Here is a 21821-nt window from a genome sequence, read left to right as displayed (position 1 = left end):
TTTTATAATAACTATCCAAACCTTTCAAAACACAGCACTGGACAATCATGTATGTTGTCTGCTGTAGCCTAAGTCATTACTAGTGTATGTCCTACAGGTATTTCACTAGCTTATTTCCTGATAGACCTATTTTCCATTTTCTTTCGTCAAACAGTCCTTGTTCATACTTTTCTTAGAAGTGGAACAATTATGGTGAGTAGAATAGCAAAACACAATGATATATGTACCTATGTATCTCAAGCTGCCTTGGATAAAAGTGATTTTATAATAACTATCGAAACCTTTTAAAACAGCACTTGACAATCATGTATGTTGTCTGATGTAGCCTAACAACACTAAATCATTACTAGTGTCTGTCTAGTACTAATATTAATATCCTTACTAGTACTTCGCGTACCTCAATCACAACAAATCACGTTGAGGCTACGACATCGTAGCTAGTGTCTGTCCTATAGGTCTTTCACTAGCTTATTTCACCACAATTAGTAATACACCAGGACGGTTGTTTATGTAGTAAAGCAGGCAGCCATAATCCAGGGATATAATGTAATTCAGAACTAAGACGAGTAATACCTTTGAGGCTTTTAACTCTAATCATCTTTAATCCAGTTATTTCAGAACTGGTACTACCTCTGAGATGGACATTCTTGGAACAAGTTCTCTCCGTTTCATAAGTGTTTTTTTTTTTCAATTTTAAATGTATATTTAAATTGCATTTATTTATACTTAGTTTTTTTAAAAGATTTTTAGTTCATGACATGTTAATTTAGTCTAAAATTCTACGTCAGACTTGAATTGCATATATCCGAAATGACTAGATAAACCCCGCCCCCTTAGAGACTGTTACTGCAATCCCCAAGCTTCCCATTAAAATCACAGGCACTTGATTATGTGAAACTAATGTGTATACTCGCCATACATTATATGGTGAATATACACATTATTTCCACAGAATCAAGTGCCTGTGATTCAAATGTCCGAATCATCACAGAATACAGGTACCATGTCATATTCTCTCTCGAATATTCCCGAAAACATTCACTTAAATACCTTCCTGATCAAAAGAAACTTTCCAGTAAAGCGTTGCAGAAGGGTTTGAACTACTTTACGCAAGGATATATACACGAAATCAAAGTTTTGGAGTTTGAAAATAAATTTCGCGCAGAAGCGAGATGCTGGCCATCTATGAAGAAGAACCAGCCTCCGCACCGTCTGCACATCGAAATTATGGAGGAAAAGTGTGAAGATGCCTACTGTTCGTGTAAAGCGGGGTAAGATTTAATATTTTGTATTTTTATGAACTATTTTTAATGTTTGAACTGTTTGATACCCTTAGGTAATGGCAACTGTTATAGTATAGTCATACATGTCATGTCGGCCAATTGTGTGCGTCGGGTAATTATGCGCAACGATACGTCATTTCTGTAAACATTGGATCACATGTTATTTTGCGTAAAATCCATTTTGTATCAAGAAAGAACGATCGCAATTTAATTGAGAAAAATGATATCATGAAGTGTACAGAAATATCAGGCAATTCGACTCGAAATGCAAATGAAAATGTGATTTCTAAATGTCAACATGAAAACCCACTCAATGACCTTGAACCGGTAACCCAGAAAATCCGATTTGCTATGTATTTTATAGAATCATACAAATAAATACATTATATAAACGATGAAAATGTATACCTTAATACAATGCTGCAATTTAATCCAAGTTTCCATTTTTGCAAGAAGTTGTCACACACGTACAAAATCGTCTGCTACCACGCAACGTGTCAACTTGCCGCTACAATATAAATTCTCAAGAAATTCACCGGCATATAGTCTTTGTTCTGAATTTTTTAGTAATTTGTCCCCATCAACATGACGTCGTAATTCCATTTCATCTTATTCATTGTTGTTTCTCTTCCACATAATACATTATTTTTTTAATAAAATGTTGAACTTTACTAACTTTTTTACAAGATCGGTTTGGTTTGCTTAATATATCTTGTTTATTTTCATTATTACGATGAATTTTGTAAAACTAGCTATATACCTGACCGAATTACTGGACTGAAATATTGACAGAACAGTCCAAACGAATGTATTTCTTTTATATTGCTCGATTAATAAATATTGCATCTCTTCAACGCTCTGCGTAGAATAGGCCGACACAAAACGAGTAAGGAAAACACGGGGGTGGTATGCCTGGCGTCTAAAATTAATATTATTTTGAACAAAATATTATAGTGACAATTGCCTCTTTTCAAATGGCAAATATTGCTGTATTTTATTTTCGTCAATCCGTCGAATTCGGTATCCGTTTTGCTTCAATATTGGAGATGGAAACCTTAGTGCGCAGATATGCCCGACAGCATTGTAGGCACTGATTATTTAAGTAATGTGTGTTCTTTTTCTTTTACAGTGTGATTGCACTCACACTAAAATAGCGAGTATTCACTTTATTTGGACCGTCATACATCCATACTCCTTTAGAATGTCATTATATACTTGGGGGGGGGGGGGAACAGACAGATATCCCCACCTAGCCAAAGAAGTGGAAATTGATTATGTGTTGTTGTTCCCAAAAGGTGTGTTGTATGCGTTATTTTTATAAAAGAATTTTGAAATTAAATATTCTTTAAATTTAGAAATTTGTTGGGGTATTTCTAAAAAGTCCATAATGGATCTATAGGGAAGTTCATCCAAGAATGGTTTCTATCAACTCCTCGGAGTTCCTTCCATACTTCACACAAGTTGACCTTTGCTATAGGTCACCCTATGTCCCATGTGTGCTATATGTGTAAGCTATATGGTATGATTGCTATATATGTGTTTAGACAGCAAATTATTGATCAAATTCCAGTACCTAGTTGTCCTATCTTTTCCTATGAGTAATGATCTCAATAGGAGATTTGTGGCAATTTTTAATTTTGGCGAGTCACCGATGTACTGTTATATAAATTAAAACCCTAGTGGTTTATATGTGTGCTATTTTTTGTTCGCTCTCGCTTTATTATCATGAGATTAAATGTGTTCGAAGTGTCCATACTTTTTTATTAATTGTACTTCTCCCATCTCGAGCAGGTTATCTTTAATTTATTTAGTTGCCAAAGATCGAAATAAAAATTATTTTTAATTTTTTATATATGTATATACAGAAAGAAAAGTGAGATTTGTGAGGAAGGTAATATAATCCTATAGAAGGGGTTAAAGGCCTTGGGGTATGTAGTATAGTACGGAGCTATACTGGTGTTAGCATACATTCTGTTTCTTAATGTAAATCCATACCAGTATATGTAAATTCCTTCCAATGGCGACTGTGGTTCTACTTGTATCCTTTTAAATCTGTTTAAAATATTTGCAAATTTTAGTAGTACTGTGCTAGGCAGTGCTAGACCCTTTTCTGGCCCTATATAATGTTTCTTTATTTATATAATGCATTTTAAAATCCCAACTAAAGTCGATTATTTTATTATCGATTGTATTTAGTGTCGTGTTGCTTATATCTGCATATTTTAAGATAAAGTTAGTATTAGCATAAATATATGTTTTTTGACACTTGGGGTCGTTCCATAAGGCATAATGGCGTTAGTTCCCAGATTTTCACATTTTGTGTCAGTTGCTTCTTTCATTCTTTTACAGTTTTCCTTCTCACGGCCTGCTCCAAAATGTATTCCTAATGCTTTGACCTTTTCTCTGATCAGATGTGGGGGTAATCCTGAGTGATTTTCTTCCAGTTTCCTATTTTTAGGATTTCAGTTTTGTCATGATTGATTTGGTATCCTGATGCTTTTCCAATTTTTTCAAATTCCTTGATTAGGTGTTTAAAGGAAATTTGATCCGTTATAAAGTTAATGCAATCATCAGCATGTTGCATCATTTTACTTCTTCTTTTACATTGGGAACTTTTATACCTTCAATGTCTTTGTTTAGTTGATTTGTTATACTTAGAATTTCAATTGCTATTACGTATAATTACATAGATAGTGGGCAGCCATGCCTCACTGATATTTTAATATCAAATTTACATGTCTTTGTTCCATGTACCTGCACTCTTGAGGCTATTTTATTATACAGGATTTTAGTCCATTTCCGGAAATTGTTTCCAAAACCAAATTTTTCTAGCACTTTCTGTATATGGTTGTGTTCCAATCTATCAAAAGCTTTTTCCTGATCAAAATGTACCATAGCAGCTTTTTGTCCGCTTTCATTTATATATTCTATAATTGTTTTAATGCTCAAAATATTGTTTTGGATGTCTCTGCCCTTCGGTCCACATGTATGGTTTTTGTTTATAATTTTCCCCATTCCGTTCTTTATTCTCTCCGCTTGTACTTTACTTAATATTTTATAATCCGTATTTAGGAGGGAGATGGGCCTCCAATTGTTAAGATCGTCCCTATCTCCCTTCCCTTTATATATTAAAGTTTTAACCCCTTCCCTCATACTTTCTGTCATGGTATCATCTCTAAGTTGTATATTGTTGAACAACCATTCTAATATGGGCGACAATACACCACAGAATTTAATATAGAAATCCGTGGTGAGTCCATCTCCACCTGGAGATTTTATTTTAGTAAGATTTTGGATACTTCTCATAATTTCTTCTTGCGAGATAAAATCATCACATAAATCTTTATGTTATGTTGATATCATTTTACACTGAATTTCTGTAGCTATTCCTCTATTTTCGTATCTACAATTTTCTGTGATGTTTATAAGTGGCTATAAAATTCCTTAATGTGCTGTACAATTTCCTGTTTGTCCGTTGTACGCTTATTTCCATTTATTTTTAAACTATCCATGATCCCCTCCTAAACTCTTCCCTTTGTATAACCCCTCTGTTTTTGTATATAAATGTGTATATTTTCCTGCTCTTATTTCCCGACCCCTTCTCTTTTCTTCTTCATCATATACACACTGTTCGAGAAGTACATTCGGCAAAAGGAAATGTTAAATTACGTTCATGGATACATTTAGATGACGTCAACCTAAAAGTGTTAGTGGGCTGTAATCTCACAAAAAAGCTGCAGTTGTTGAAAACAAAAATTGCATTATCAGGGTTACTATAGTCTGACTCTACATCCCCGTTTGTTTGTACCCCCACCCCAGCGATTTCAAAAACGAGATTGTTTAATGTGATAAAAACTGCATATAACTAAGTCAATCGAATCATTGATTTATAATTTCTAACCTCACATTGACCAGAATGGCACTAATGCTGGCATCCCCTGCATCATTTTATGCTTAAAGGACTTTCCATACTAACACGGCGTCATATTAGGTACACTATAGGCTAGTTTATTTCCATCAGACAACATAATGACGTAGATCATCCTGTTCGGCAAATGCTGAATAATTCCGTAAATTACATAAAAATTAAACCGCTTGTTAAATCCACATGAAAAGCGTAGTTGTCATTTTCCTTTGCTTGATTCGGCATTGTAAATATCGGAAGCAGACGACTTATGTATGTACATCTTTAGTCGTTATACACTACTTTGCTAAAAATGGACTTATCCAGAAACTGGAAATGGACCCGAGCATGTCCGTCTATTACACTGAAATCTTCCGTTAAGCATGAAACGCTGATGACGGTGTTAGGGCCACTCTGCTCAGAATCAGCTTAGAAGCTATAAATTAATGGATGAAATGACTAAGTTCTCTGCACTTTTATCACATTAAAGGTTTCCATTATTTAAATCGGTTGGGGGTACAAACAAACCGGTTTGTATTATCAGACTATAGAAACACCGAAAAAACGAAATGCACACCTAAATACACATGTATTTACATGTTCTCACTGTATATATCAGTTTCCACACAAAAATTATTATTTGTTTTTGTTTGAATTAATGTAATGATGGCACTCGTTCAGACTTGATTCGACAGACCTGATCGCTCCGGGGTTTATCTTCGTTCCGGAACGATCAGTCGCTATCTTACCATCTTCGTTCCGTAACGATCAAGCTGTCCTATAAAATAGGACCAATTGACGCGTGCTATAACTAGGAAAAAGTAAATAATTCGTATCAAAATCATATAAATCGTATTTTATTTTGCTTTATATTGTTATTCAAACAAAAACAAATAATAATTTGTTTGTGGAAACCGATATATACAGAGAGAACATGAAAATAAATGTGTATTTCGGTTTTTCAGTGTATTTCGGTGTTTCTAGTAACCGGTATTATGATGTTAGCTGTTGATTTCACCATATGTCCTTTTCTCTTGACCCAATTTAGTACCTAGCCACCTTTGTAAATGTCCACAGTGATCAATATTTTTAGTCTCGGGTCATCCATATATGACTTCACGTAATTTGTGCGGACTTTTTGTGTACCCCGCCCCAGGCCCCGTCACAAAAACTGATATCACAAAGCTTTGACACCCGTACCAAATAAAAATTGTCAAAATTAGAATTGGTTTGAAATCCCATTTCATTAGAAAAACAATACTCCACCGCATTCTAAATTATTTATCTGGTAGATGGCGCTGGTGTTGGTTTAGTGACATCACATTTTTTAAATACCCCAACAGCCATCATCATGCTTATTCGACCCCCTTCGGTGTACAACGTCATGTATGGATGGCCTCTGGAAGCTTTTTGATGACATTTAAGCTGCGAAGCCTTCATTGAATAGACTTTGCAAAAACTAAATTACTATTCATTTTTTTTTTAAATTTCAGATGAGTAAATTCCCTTACATGACCATGCTGACATACAGTATACTGGAAAACTAAGCTCACATATGTCAGGAATCTCACAGTATCTGACACGTTTTATCATTATTTTAGTCACTGGGAGGATTTACTAATTACTGTTATCAAAATTGTAACTTTGACACATGTTGTTTTGAAAACCTAATAAATAATGTACAAACACTTCCTCTGGCATTTCACTGAGATGTATAAGCAGCATGTTTCAGATAAATGTACCGATAGTATTTATTTTATTAATTAGTGTGAATGATATCTGAAAAAAATTTATGTAATGTTGTAGGGTCAATGGGCATTGCTCCCATGTAGTAGGGCTAATTAAGTCACTGCAGGGTTTCAAACTACATAACTTCACCACTGTCCCTGACCAGCTGAGCTGCACATTAGCATACCTCAGCAATGGCATGTGCCAAGGCGATCGAAAATAAATCCAGTGTAACTTAACCATGTCGTGGTTGCTAGACCGACAGAGAGTAGGAAAACGACGAAGTAAGTGGTTTGCCAGACAGATATAAACAAAAACTATGAATAATAATTTACCTACAGAAATACTTTAAAATCTGGTTGTAGATGGAACGTAGAGATAATAATTATTACTTCCATTTTAAAATAAACACAACAATCAATATAGCTTTAATACTTTGTTTTTATTAATCATGTTGATACAACATACTTGAATTGATACATACTAGAAATATGTTCATGTAAATATACAATATAATGTCATCAAATTGAACAAGTAATAAGGTGTGCATTGAAAGTATGTGCAAAATTTATAAATGGCACAAATAGGCATTGACATGAAGTAAACACAGAAACAACATTGTTTAACACGATTATTTCATTACATTTCTTTTACATTTAGAGTACCGAAAGTGGATGAAAAGGACAAGTCTCATCTCTCTATTCTGAAGGGAATACCCCCAGAGTGCAGAATTGCACCAAACATTCCTAAAGTATCAACACCTCTAAAAGACGTGCAGATCGGGTCATTATTATCATATCAAGTAATGTTCAATCGTAGTATATTCAGTGTTCATCCTTAACAAAAGAAATCTTGAAAAACTGTTAGAATACAACACACTGTCCATATTTTTTTTTTTTGATCTTTGAAACAAAAATGTAGGAATACAGTGTGATAAAAATTTGTACGTTTTAACGTTATATATGAGACATTCTATATGTACCCTATGTTTGGCAATTCTGTTAGTCAAAAGTGTCTTAGAAGCTGTTACTTTCATACTTGCCGATGCGAATGGTGGAATGTTTTTTTTCAAACCAAGCTCATGTACTTATTTTGCAATGTTAAAACCTTTTTATATCATTATGGTATATCCTTCTTTAATATAACCAATTGCATTTAGTGTTTTAAGGATATCATACAAACCAGATTGTTCTGTGATAGATTTATCTGAAATTGATCCTGTTATGAAATTATGAAACAAACATTACACAACCATTGGGATCACAACCTATCAACCCCTGTAGAGTTGTTGCAGATTTATAATCACTATGTAAATGACTCTGTAGGCAAAGTGCTCCTGGAATTTGAGTTTTAACTTCAGTTCCATCTATTATAATAATGGTAGTGGGAAACTATAGTATCTCTGTCTGGCCAAATTGAATGCTGGCCAAGTTTTATACACAAAAGATTGAGTCATGTGTTAAACACAACACTAGCTGACTGTGCTGACAGTCCAAACCATGTGATCAAATATTCTAAACCATAACCATGCCTATGCCTACATATTGTTAACAACAGTCCATCATCCTGGCTAAGGCTTTTTGTATCCCTTCATCCTGGTCCATATTTGACTGGACACACTATATGGGCTAGAATGGCCAATAAAGCTAAACATATTGTGTTTGTGACTCCTGTATAGTATTTAAACACATGTTGCAGTGTGTTTTATTTGTACTTAGTAATTGCAACACTCAATGTTTGTTTTTTGGCAATCATTTTCTTCTGATGTTGAATTTGCTTTATCTTTAGATAACACTTTAAGTTCAAGCTCTTGTATCTCTCTTGAACTATTTGACACTTTGAACCTTATATCCTGATTCTCAGCTATAACTGCTAACATATCTATTGCTGATATCCCTGAAAAAATAAGAAAAAATATTTATTTTCTTCATTTCAGACAAAGTACCTGAGAGGAACTACACAAATAACTCAGAACTGTGGTAATACATCTGTGACAAGGGTTTCTAAAGTGTGTTTACCAAATGAGTTCAAACCACTCAGTAAGAACACAAAGTGCATAAATCCATGTGACACTGAGGTACAGACAAGAAATCAGGCCTTATTAGATCTCTGGTTTCTTGAGAGAAAAGACAGACTTACATCATCTAATTTTGGAAAAGTAATATCAAGAAAATCTAAACCCAGTGAAAAGTTTATTTTCAAAAAATGATGTGAAAGCCAAAGCTCTTGAATATGGTAAAAGACAAGGAAACTGCTAAAGAAAAATATCTTGAATTGTATCCTTTTAGGCTTTTCCATGTGTGGCTTTGTCGTTAATAATGACTTTTCATTTTTGGGTGCCTCGCCTGATGGGACACTATGTGACAATGGAATATGTGGTATTGTGGAAATTAAATGCCCCTTCTCCGCTAGAAATATGACTATTGAACAAGCATGCATTTATATATAAAATGTCTATTTACAGATGGATGAGCATGTATCATTAAAGAAAACAAACAGGTACTTTTCACAGATTCAAGGCTGACTAATGGTTACAGATTGTGAATTTTGTGTACACACAGGAGGCTATGTATGTGGAATGACTTAAACCAGACATTCCATTTAGGACTTCAATATTACAAAAGTTAGCTGAATTTTACTCATATTATGCAATTCCATATCTGCAGTCCTCAGGATAAGTGATTAAAATACTAACATGAGTTTTCAGTCTGTGTAGACACCCCTGACTCACAATTCATATCTAGATTGTTCAATTTGTAAGAAATAAATACTTATGCACAATGATGTTTGTCAACAAGTAGTTTCCATGTTTATAAATAAATATATATATATATATATATATATATATATATATATATATATATATATATATATATATATATATATATATATATATATATATATATATATATATATATATATATATATATGTGTGTGTGTGTGTGTGTTTTAATTGATTGTAAAGTATAAGCAATATAATTGAAACACTTTCGAAACAGTATCAGTTCATTAACTTGCTAGCTTTGCATATTAACTTTATGATTAATGTCAGAATTTTTTCTGAAATTAAACTTGTTACTGGGCCCTTACGTATTCATGTTTTCTTCCGAATGCAGGTATTTGCGTTTATGTTGACTGTCTTCGTCTGGGTAATTCTCAGATGGTCCATTTCCTCCAACAAAGTGCTGAAAAATAGGTATGTTTACAAAACAGTGCATTATATGACAATCAAAAATGCAAATTAAATTTTACATTTTATATTAATGTCAACAAAGAAACATTTTATATCGATATTTTAATTTTGTTATATGGACAATGTTGTCTGAAATAAAGAATTCTTATTCTTATTCATGACCTAATCATAACAGAAATATATGCTTCATTATATATGCACTGACAGTAACCCAATGTATTAACCTGTTGTTAATTCCTTCAATACAAGATAACAATATCTAGAGGGTTGGTTTGGGATAAATGTAAATTATAATTAAAGCACTGTTATTGCAGGGTGACCTGGATACCCTGAGTGGTCAAAAGCTATCACATTTACTGGTCACTGCCATCTCACCTACGTCCTCATATGTTCCGATTTCGGACTCGGCCAATGTGGGTATGTAAAAACAGTTTTTTAGTAGCTTCCCGTGAGTCTCAGATTCTTCCCGGGTTTTTCTTCCACGTGATAAACCTGGCCACCATGTATAGCATAGGATGTACTGATAAAATTTAGTTAACCATGGGTAACAACAATTACATTAACCATCCTTATGAAATGTGTATTAGATAGTTTTCTATTTAACATTATTTTCTACAATACTATATATAATTATTTACCATAGTGTAATCTTAACTGAATTACCTCTGAGCAATTGACCTTGTGTTGGTTGACTCTGGCGATATTAAGCTGTTCGTGTGGTCGACCACACGCTTTGATCCATCTTTTCACCTTTTCCAAATCATGTTTTGGAGTCAGAAAACGTATAAAATGGCATCATTCCAACCTACCCAGATATCTCTCATCTGCTTTGCATGTTTCCCATGCACATCGAAGCACCATTTTGTCAATATATCCCGAAAATCACGAAAGTCTGTAATGCAGCTGTATTCTCACGACACGTTTGTTTGTTGGTTAAACATGGCAGATGTTACCGTAGCACCGGACTCTCTTATCCGATTGGTCAATATTTGTGGATTTGATTGATAGGTCAGATCTATGCATTGTCCAACATTGAGCTTATTTCTCCTTGACTTGAATTGAATGTTCTGTGAACAACTAATATATTGCTAAAGTATTCTAAATGTGTATGGGTTTAAAATCAGAATTATTAACAGACGTAAATATCTTTATTTGGGTTTAGATCTAGATTTCGGAATTTCCTTTGTGTATTCGACATAATCCAGGTTCTGTTTTTTAATAACAACTATTATTTGTTTAGACTAATTAATTTAGTATAATTGTCTGCTTCAAGCGATTACTTTCAAAGAACAATTTAACCTATGACATTACTGCATTTACTAGAACATGTATTCCCATTATTCTGCTCTATTTTAGCTGGAAAGATAAGTCACTTTGCCTCAAAATGCATTGTTTATGCAAAACATATTGACCCAGAAAATGTGATAAACTCATCGCACAATATGCTAACGAAGGCCATAAATAGCATCTCACGAAGAGAATAACAATCAAAGAACAACAATCTCCTACCTTTCTCTTGTACAGCTGTCTGGTCGGGCACATCTTTCATGTGATCAGTGGCATCCTTGTTGCTTTTTCCTTCCACCTAAATGGTTGAGAATATTGCAAGTGTTGTTGCAACTAATTTATGGAATGATACTTTTGTCATAATATTTACTTTGTGCCTGTGTTAAGAATCTGACTCAACCATTTTAAAAATATGAATCTTTGAACAAATTCAAACATGTTTGTTGATAATGCTTGCAAGATTATTTGTAACTTGGCTTTAACAACACCTTTAACGAAGTATTGACATGTTTCAGTTTGAGGAAATGGGAGCTAAGCGCCTTTCTCAAGGATGCTCAAATACAGTAGGCCCCAAGCAGGTATGGAAGTATGTCATACTCACGAACCCTCCATTTCGAGTTGAAGAGTCTACCAACTGACACACCAGGGCTGCACCAGAAATGATGGCGAGTCAATTACACAGGATGTAAGTAACATGTTTAAATTAAACATAATCAAAGAATGATAAATATAGATGAACATAATTGTAACAGGAGTAAAATGAACTGCGTCCTTTACCCAATTTGTGGGCTTATAATTATTTTTTACTATCAGGATAACGTGTGTGCAAATGAAATTAATAATTTTCCCTTATATCCTGTCCAGACAATTATTATCCGTATTGTGTATTGATTGTTCATTATCGTTCTGAAGTGGGGATAAACCTGAGGTGCCCGCCAACCAAAGTGAACCCCATTTTAGTATGGAGTAGAAAAGTTCACAAAATATGACCTTGTCCTAACCAGGAGATTCAGTCTGACAGTGGTGCATGCAGCGGTATGTCTACTGTGATGTAACATAAATAATTGTGAGATCCTAATTGTATTTTGTCCACTAATGCCCAAAATTGTTATAACACACCTCACCTTTGCTACGGTATATAATTAAACATTTTTCATAATCCTGAATTTGAGGCCATGGCTTGATTAACCATATCTAAATGAATCAATATTTATACATGCAGTGACGCCATTAATATATTGTGGTACACACGTGCATACGATAATTGGCAAAACTAATCAAATTTGTATTGATAATAGTGTTCTAGTACAACCAATACCAGTTACTCTTTTATTCTCTTCGGGTGATTAACACCTTTACGTTTGACACGTAAACAATCGGTACATAACAATCAGTGGACCTTATCATGTGATACAATGTTATATGCATTACTATTACAAACAAGCTATTCAGTCCTGGATTTGGTAAGTGTAGCAGGGGTGTACTGCTTATCATGAGGACAAAGCGCTTGTCAAAAGCAGATATACCCAGAATAACTCCCCCCCCCCATTTGTTATACTTATATGATCCTAATTTAAAAGCAAAGTCATTATCAATAATTGACCCATGTTGTAATAATAACATTTTTGCCCTTGTTTCCGTTTTGTTTTAGATTTATATGCCGTTTCATACATATTATCGACCTTCTTTCCGAATTAATCAATGCAAATAGTTCATTTTTTCTGTCCTGCTCTGTGTTTATTAATTACACACCTTTTGCAATAAAGAAAACAGGACAAATTGCAGAAAGAATCTGCAGATCTAAAAGAAATCCTTAATCTGGACGTTAAACACTTTCTGATTTTCATAATTATAATATGTTTATGTTCGAAACAACTGTAACATTACTCAGCTTTTTCCTTTAAAAACACTGCAGAATAATATTCAGATGAATGATGGGCACAATCCTGGTAAAATTAAAGAAATCGTAAAATCGATTTCATAGCAGCAGCTGAAAAAGTTCAAGTTTTATAAACATCTGCAGACCATGAACTGTTGTTTTCTTTCCATTTTAGTCAATGCGTGATTTTCCAGCAAACGTAAATAACATTATGATAGGTTATAATAAGTATTGTGCGTTAAACGTACAAATGTTTGCAAAAATTCATCGTGTTTCCAAGAAAGTTTTAATTGCTAGTGAATGCTTACCGCATAACATCAGATTATAAAATACTCGGCTTGTGTGTTAATATTAAGTGCGAGGCCAACAACATATAAAAACAATTCATTACAAACACAACCGCTCTGGTGGCCTAGTGGTTAGTGTGTCCACCCCGGATGCAAGAGGTCATGAGTTCGAACCCCGGCATACCAAAGACTTTTAAATGTGGTAGTAGCATTGCTATGCACTCAGCACAACCACCAACCCACCAGAAGCTACTGGCAAGCTTTATCAGGTTAGTGTTAGGACTGGTCAGCTTGGTGTTAGGATAATGTGACTGGGTGGGACCTCATGCTACATTTTGCTGTATGATGTCCTTGTGGTAGACATCACTTTAAACTGCAGACATCATAGCGATATGACTGGAAAATTGTTGTTGTTTTTGTTGTAGTGTTTAACGCCATTTTTCAGCACATGATAAGCTATACATGGTGGCCAGTACTAATGGTGGAGGAAGCACATGGGAAAACCCTGGAAAGAACCACCAACCCACCACAAGCTACTGGCAAGCTTTCCCACATACCTACATTAACCGAATCCAAGATTCGAACCCACTCAGACAGAGGTGAGATGGCAGTGATCCGTAACGGAGAGCGTTTTAGACCACTCGGCCATTCGGGGTACCTCAGGAAAAATTGTTAAAGCTACGTTAAAAATCTAAATCACACAAACAAACACACACACACAGTAAAAACACTGTCATACGGTACAAAAAGCACTCTTACATGACAGCACTACTGTTAATACACATCTCGTACTGTCGTCACCACTCCCACTTAAACAAAGTTTGTCAATAGTTGTGTTTTCCACCTGGTCAAACGGATGGTGATTACATCAAAATGTTCAGAGAATCATCAAAGCATTGATGGTTTTCTCAGTTCAACTATTTCAGTTATGCAATGATATATTACAGAATATGTGGATTGTAATTAATTAATGCATAGCTTATTATAATCAGATGCAATTTAACCATAATAAATTAATTTAATTCAGTTTTAGGATATTAATTCATAAACATGACTCCGGCTGACCAATTTAGATTTATTATTATGCTAAGCTACTTTGAATTCAAAATATTCAGTCTACTTTATTAATGCAAGCTCGATGTTCCGATCAATATTAAAAACCAAAACGACTAAAGAAAAGATCAGAATTTGTCTTTGCATTTTCCTTCCTTTTTAGGTAATTTCCCTTGCTATTTTTTACTAAATAGAGTTGGTGAGAGTGTGAAGGTATTTTCTAATCTGGGATAGTATTTCCTACAAAAATGTAATAAAACATTCTTAACTTTTGTCAGCCAGAAAGCTTACTGTTCATATACATAATGGACACACTTTCCAATCACATCTGGAATGTCGTCACAAAATGTCAACCAAATAAAATCCTATCGGATGGAACAATGCATTCTCAAAATGGGAAGCCAGTCATTAGATGTAAACATGTATTTGTGAATAGGAAACTGATAGCAAATGGTCAAGACATTTAGCTTACCGAACCTTCCATGTCCGTTCCTTCTTTTAGGTTGGATGCCTGAAAAATGTTGATGAAACATATTGCAACAATAGTGTTATAAAGAAAGAGACAGTGGGAGAGCGGAGGAAAATACTTTGTCAATACCGCAATACAAACTCGACAAAATTTGTGATGGATCTTTTTTATGTAAATGTACCTTCAGCAATCCTCTTGCCTCTTGGAATTAAAAGTTGTAATATATTTTAAGATGCACTAAAAACCAATATATATATATATATATATTGTTACCATCCAACAAGCATTTGAATTATTTGCATTTTATAGTCATGCATGTTTTTGTCATTTCTTTGAAAACATTTCAATAATATGAGCTAGCAGTTCCACTCATTCTGACCTGTAAATACAAACCGCATTCTTTATAAACGTTGTCGTTGTTGTAGTGAACACATTCACTTTCATTTATTAGATATTAACAGCCTTTTAACAATTAAAATTTTTAATTCTCCGCGATACAGCACTCATTTGGTGCAGAAATGAAATTTGATTGAATCTGGGTGACTAAGCAAATGGTAATCGCAGATTGTGATGTTTGTTTTTTTAGACATACAAAATGTAGTGGCTGTGTTACGGTTTCGTCTTGAATTCCGTGTTTTAAAGTCGCATGTCCCACGACTATGCTGTGCTGCAGATGTAGATGTTATATATCATTGGATTGTAGCAGCTCAGTTTTTTTAACTTACCAATTATGAAGATGGGGAAAGGTGAGAAATAAAGAATGAGATAGTTCGGTCTATTTAATAGAATAAAAGTAACATTTGCGAAACGAAATGTCATGAATTCAGAGATAAGAACAGTTGTGAAAATTTCAAATTGAAAGTGCACTAAACGAGTCTGCGGAGAAATAAAACTTGCTAAGTTTTGATCTACCTTACTCTTTTGATGAGGAATGAGATTTGATTATGTTGTCAAAATTTTCCAGATCGTTCATAAATATGTTGACCGTCTAAACAAGCTACACATCTTGAGATAATAAATTACAACACAATCATAGTGTGTTTTGAAACATCCATGTTCCCTAGGTGGACCTTAATCCTTTTCACAGAAATGACATTGTGGTCATCTTGGATTGCTTGTAGGGGACGAATTCAGTTTTGTTGCCCCAGTTAGAGGTCACAGCAACATAAGCATGTAATCGCGGATATCCTCTACAGATCCTGTTACTTATCTGATGGCTCAGCTGCAGTACATAGTGCAGATTGCAGTTTTTATGCCGTTTAATATTCAAAGACTCGCCCACTAAAAAGCAATCACATACGTATATTGCGAGTGTTTAAGTGTTCCGAGCAAACAAATGCTGAGACAATTTAGATGTTACACCAAAATGCATAGTTCAGTTATATTAATTTTAATGTGATACATACATATCCAAATATACATGTCCATGCAAAATATTTTCTCAGGAACAAAAGACACGTGTTTACTTTTACTATTTACCAACTGATTTACTAAGGCTCAAAGAGAAACGTGTTCCCGCATTATGTTACCATCAACTTAATAAATATACATAGAATTGCTGGTTGTGTAATATGATACCTTTTAAATCACCAGAAATTGCTAAATCACATATTTGCCAGAAATGTACAATCTATCTCTAATTGTACTGATTGTTATTAATGTGGCTTCTTATTTGTCATGGCTTTAAACATATACCCCTTGTAAATCTTCATTCACTGCGTACTGGAGATAAGTAGACCTTGGCTTCAAAGGTTATAAATTCATCTTATTTCATACGTATTGTGAAGTGTTGAATTTTGAACTACAGAAAATTTGACTGCTTTTAATAATTAAAGTATTACCGCAGTTAAGCCAGGAAATTCTTTGTGAAGGGTCACTTTGATCTTTCTTCATTCATCTCCCCCAATGTCAGTATAAACTTCAAAGGGACAGCATTCCGACCCAGTGAAATTGAACAGGGTGTCCTTAGAACGTAAACACTTGAGCTACCAACCCTAGCCGCTTGGTAGGAACCTATGTCCACTTATCACATTTTCTAAGGGAAATTGTCATGCACTGTCGTACACATAGTCTGGGCTTTTTAATCCTGATGAAAGGAATTATTTCTTTGGGAAATTTAGGGACCACCACCTATGATTGGTGGAATAAATTAGGGCGTACAATTTTATAGCAATCTGACTTTAAAGTGATGATCCTAGCTGAAATTATTTTGTCTAGAAAGTTCCTCGAAGAGGAAATCTTAGTTGACTCCGTGGAAAGCATAACAAGATTAGTCCTTTCCTTGTGAAACAAGGAAGGGACCAGATGTTCATCGTATAAAAAGAAGGCACATTTAGGGCTAGCACGCACACGTCCTGAGAGAAATGTCGATAAGGTACGCAATTTTAGTTTCACATAATATTCTATTATTTAATTGTTTGTTTTATGCAAATATGATTGCTGGGACTCGGATTCTATATTATATATTGTTCATTCAATTCATGGAAATGTGTTGATGCTAGAGTTGTTATGCAATTTGTTTTATTCAAATCATGGAAATGTGTTGATGCTAGAGTTGCTATGCAATTTACCTTTTAATTTTACAGTTATTAGTTCATTGGTAGAATTGATTGAATGCTATCCAAATGTTCATATGTGTAGGATTTCATACGGTTATATGAACTAACATTCTTTGTTGTTAGGACAATACAGATCATCGTGAGTTAACAATAATTACCTAATTATATCTTATTTTGTCATGCTTGGATACTCTTGTAGTTACGGAATGCCATGAAATACATTTCTTTTGAATTTCATACAATAGTTATCGAACATGTAGTAGCATATGCAAAATAATATGGTAATAATTGGTAGACCTTCACGTTGTAATTTAAGACTTGCCATTGGAAGCGAGGTCAATGTCCTACCGTACTAAGTCAGAATTTACGTGGCGTGTGGATAGCAACATGCTCTGAATAAGTGGGTATACAGAATTAAGGGGTAAATTTGTCCTTTAAGGAATAGTTTCTTAGAGAAAGATTGGACAGTCCGAAGACAGGAGTACGGGGAAAGGAAAGAGAGAAGGACGAGGTCAGAATAAAGGGTCCAGGAAGTCCATAAAGGGACAGAACATAGAGCTTAGGAAAGATGAACTAGGAGACACTGATATATGGTCAGACAGGAAGGTGATGCAATCAATCGTAGACATTGCGCTCTTTTCACCACTCGTTATGATGATGTAATAAATCCCAAATTAGACACACATGTTACATTATATTGATATAACCTAACTTGATTTGGAATCGCCATTATTAATTTGTTCTGATAAAAACAAATTCTTGTCAAAAGGGGCCTCGTATTGTTTTATTTCTTCCCAGTATTCTCACTCAGTTCTCTGTTGAAATTCCATTCGTCTTTCACTCCCGCCGGGCTATAATATTGAGGGAGGTCATTCTCTGGATAACTCCAGCCAGACCTAATAAACAACCCCTCTTACTAAGAGGGCGACGTTGCGAAGTGTGGTCTATCGTCCGGGGTTATCTTAAACGGTTTGAGTGACAGAGGCTGAGTGGGATATTGGATAGAAAAAGAGTACCATGGCAGTGTTCAATTTGGTTATTGGTTAAGCAAGAAATTACGAGAGTGAATCGAGCCAATATCTATGCGTTTTGTAGTTAGTCCATGCTATTGTTTGACATTTCTTTAATGCATGTTATGACATTGTAATAAATTAAGATTCCATACCTGAATTGCTATGATAGCATGGTCGTTGCCTGAATTAAAGTAATTCAGAAAGAAATCATGCCTTTAATTACTCTAGCGAGAAGAGATAATTAAAGAAGACCAGACGGAGCAACTGCACATTCTCGGTGCGAGCAAGCTGAATTTAGAGAGAAATTCAGAATTCGGTACTGCAAAATGCTGTTAGGTTGCATTAGTGTAATTTAAGTAAGTCCGTAGGTTAAGACTTATTTGGATTAGAATACGGGTAAGTATTCCTAAGGAAGCTGTTCTTGTAAGGCAGTAACAGTTAGTAGATAATAAAGATAAGTAAATTGGTTGGTGATACAGTCGTGTATAAAAGAATGGCAACTGATAGGCAGTTGGTCAGAGAGTAAACAACTCTTGATGGAGATGAATTAGGATATGAAGGGATCCAATTAGTGGAATTTATAGAGCAGAGTCTCAGAGAATACAGAGAACAACAGGCAGCAGAAAAGTAAAGAATCAGACAAGCCGAGAAGAGAGAAAGAAGCAGAAAAGCCAAGGAAAAGAAAGAGAAATCGAGTTGACCAGATTGCAGGCTGAAGAAAGAACCAGGGAGAGAGAACATATGTTAGCCATGGAGAGACTTAGGATCGAAGCGGAATATTTTAATGGGTGAAGAAATGAATGAGCATTTAGGACCAACAAGCAAATGATCAGAGGATAGACACATCATTTAGATAATAATACCGATGTTTAACGACAGAGACGAAATCCTCGATAACTTTTTAACTCAGTTTGAGAAGTTAGCTTTAATCCACCGGGGGCCATTAATATGTCTGCATTTTTGCAAAGAGCTGCCAAGGATGTATATCATAATATGGCACCGACTGAAGTAGATGATTACGACGCTCTCAATAAAGCGCTGTTAAGGCACTACGAGCTGTTGGCTGAAAGTTTTCACAAACTTTTCAGAGAGTTGTCTAAGCGAACAATGGAGACACATGCGCAATTTCATGCTCGCGTGCATGGGCTTTTCGATAAATGGATTAAAATGACAGGCATCGCGCTCACTTATGGAGGTGTTTGGGAAGAGATCCTGAAATAACATTTTGTCATTACGTATCGGAAAGATCGTATTCTTAGCGGAGCTTGATTTCGCTACCTTAGAAGATATCAGTGTGATGGCAGAGCGATATGAGAGTGCACACTCCCGTCCAACCACCGCGGGTGGCAGGGATCAACCCAGCACCACTGACCTTATAGAGCTAATGGTTTTACACCTCATAAGCTGAATGGTCAAATTGTTGGGAACCAAGGGGCTGGTAATCCCAGCCGTGATCAGTTCCATTGCCAAGGAAAGACCCAAAGAGTAGATATGGGTATCCCTACTAAGAACACTGAAGTGGTATGCTGCAACAAACCTGGCCATGTTCTCAAAGACTGCAGGAAATATCGTTCCGCGATAAATGCAGTGACATCAGGCACTAGTAGAACGTGTAAACCAGTAGAATGGTCTAATACAGCAACAGCTACGGTAAATGGAGAGAAGGCTACCGTGTTGTATGACACCAGATGTAGTTATCCAGCCTTGGTGGATAGTAAATTTGTCAAATCTGCAGATTATACAGGTGAGACCGTGGAAGTCCAATTTGCTAATAAGACTAAAGATTCTCTCCCGGTTGTCTACATCGACCTTGATTTCCCGTATTTTATACGACGAATTCAAACAGCGTCTTTGTCTGGATTGTCGCACCACGTAATTCTAGGATGTAGGTATGTGTTGTCACAGCCTAATCCTATGACGTGTACACCTGTACACGTGGGGTCCATAGAGATTAGGTCTATGAAGCGAAGGTCTGGGTCGAAGCTGCTGAACCCCTCGACTTCGCCCATACATAATTTGCTACCTGGTGCATTAAGGAGGCTTCAGGAGGAACATTCTACCCTTAACAGGATACGCGTGTATGCAAAGGATGAGTCCATGCGGAACTTGCAGGACTGTGAGGTAGAGTTCGTGCTGAAACGGGGTATCTTGTATCGATACACCCGGAAGGGATCCCCGAGGTATTCGCAAGAAGCGCTTAGGCAAGCACATGAGAGTTTACTTGGTAGTCACGTGGGTGTAGCAAAGACAAGAGATGGGTTAGTGAGGGAATTCTACTGGCCAGGTGTGTATGGGGATGTAAGGAGTGGTTTTCTGTCGTGTGACAGGTGTAAGCATATTTTGTTTTAAGTATCCTTTTTATAAACACAAACGTTTGATAAGATTAGAAAAGATTATTGTACGCATATGTGTGTGTGTGTGTCTGTGTGTCTTTGTGTGGGTCTTATCCCACTCCTAAAATTAAGATTAATAATGATGCTTTGTCAACGTCGGAGTTTTGGTCATAAAATAAATACAATCCATAAAATTGCACTTACTTAGATATTAGTCAACTATCAATACTTTGTTATATCAATTAAAAGTCCAGATGTCTCAAATTTGAGAAGTAAGATCGTCCATAAACATTATGAGTGAATATACAACCTTACGTTTATTTAGTAAAAGTCACAAAGAGATATGAATCTTAATATCGCCAAATACGTATTGCTTTTCACAACTGACATTTGGAATATTAAACTGTGCTTTAATTAACATTAATGCTTTACCTTTGTATACATACATACATACATACATACATACATGCATACATACATACATACATGCATGCATGCATACATACATGCATACATACATACATACATACATACATACATACATACATACCATATCGGTGATTATTTTGTCTTTGGTCCTCTACTTCAACACTTCCTATCCCCGATTTTCAAAATTGCATCTGATGTAATTTCTGTAAAGCAGGATCACTAAAAGAAAGTAAAAATGAACTTTGAACAATATTCCTCTCTTGGATGTTTGTGCTCGAGAGGTAATATTTTGAACAGTCATAATTCAGTTATCCACTCCGTCTTTATTAATTTGACCGAAAATCCTAGATACTCCAGTTGCAGTAAAACATATTCGCATGATACAGGGCATGTTAATGTTGTCAT

At 35.2% G+C, this 21821-nt stretch overlaps 1 long non-coding RNA gene and 1 pseudogene across 1 annotated transcript; both read right to left on the bottom strand.

Annotated features, from left to right (window-relative positions):
• Positions 1-7501: 7501 nt before the first annotated feature.
• On the bottom strand, positions 7502-10969 carry LOC149786587 (uncharacterized; annotated as a pseudogene).
• A 517-nt stretch (positions 10970-11486) lies between these two features.
• On the bottom strand, positions 11487-21617 carry LOC149786586 (uncharacterized). The gene is made up of 3 exons (XR_016425212.1): positions 21538-21617; positions 15087-15125; positions 11487-11693 (listed from the first exon to the last, which is right to left on the bottom strand). It is a non-coding gene; the product is annotated as an uncharacterized LOC149786586 (long non-coding RNA).
• Between the last annotated feature and the right edge of the window lie 204 nt (positions 21618-21821).

This window comes from Sinohyriopsis cumingii, chromosome 12 (assembly GCF_028554795.1).
Source record: "Sinohyriopsis cumingii isolate HCF-2022 chromosome 12, ASM2855479v2, whole genome shotgun sequence".
In the NCBI taxonomy this organism is placed as follows: domain Eukaryota; kingdom Metazoa; phylum Mollusca; class Bivalvia; order Unionida; family Unionidae; genus Sinohyriopsis; species Sinohyriopsis cumingii.
Note: the sequence above shows the minus strand (reverse complement) of the source record. Positions and strands in the feature narration are given on the sequence as shown.